An 872-nucleotide genomic window follows, 5' to 3' on the forward strand; every position below is an offset into this window, starting at 1 on the left:
CGGTAGGACAACACGTAATAGATAACGATTACGTTTAAAATATGCATTGGTACTTTCGCAGTCGAATTGAGTGAGAGAAATTACACTGACGCCGCTAAGCTCCAAAAATGTTTTCTTAAACAGCGTGACCGTAAGACCCAATTAATCCGGATTCTGGAACAATGCAGGATTTGAAACAATTGGCTGCGAACGAATGAGTATCGGGACTGAGTTGCTACCCGGCAGCCGTGAATAATCGTGACCCATAGTCGGATTCACTTTCCAATTAAAGGTCCCGATTTGCATTCGACTCCAATGTCGTTGATCGGAACGCGCGACCGAATGGGGGTCGACGACCGAGCAGCGCCATCGAAAGTAGCGAATAACGAGAATGGCGATAAATCGATCGAACGTGTCAAACAATATGTCCTTATCATGGTTTGAATATCTCAAATATTGTGCGGTATTGCGCGTGTGGATCGCAGTTACATCTCAGTTAACAAAACGCCGGTGTGACATAGATTAAATCACTACCATTAATTTAATATATTTTATTGTATATTTTTCAAATAAAAATAAAATGTTTTTCAAAACAAACATTATTTTTGTATACATAATTATTTATCAATCTATTTAAAAGATTTATAAAGATTTATTAAAATAATTTTAAGATCATTTTTAAAATAACCATTGATTTCTATGAAACTTCAAGGAAATTATTAAATTAATATAAAAATTTTTTTACGAATCAAATAACTGGCCTTCAAATCAAAGTCAAAATAATTAAGGCAGTCAAAATAATTAAAAACGTAAATATTATATTTTGATAAAATAAATTAAATTTATTAAATAATATAATTAAATTAAAAAATATAGATATTTCATACAAATTT

This window comes from Trachymyrmex septentrionalis, unplaced genomic scaffold (genome assembly GCF_001594115.1).
Source record: "Trachymyrmex septentrionalis isolate Tsep2-gDNA-1 unplaced genomic scaffold, Tsep1.0 scaffold16, whole genome shotgun sequence".
Lineage (NCBI taxonomy): Eukaryota > Metazoa > Arthropoda > Insecta > Hymenoptera > Formicidae > Trachymyrmex > Trachymyrmex septentrionalis.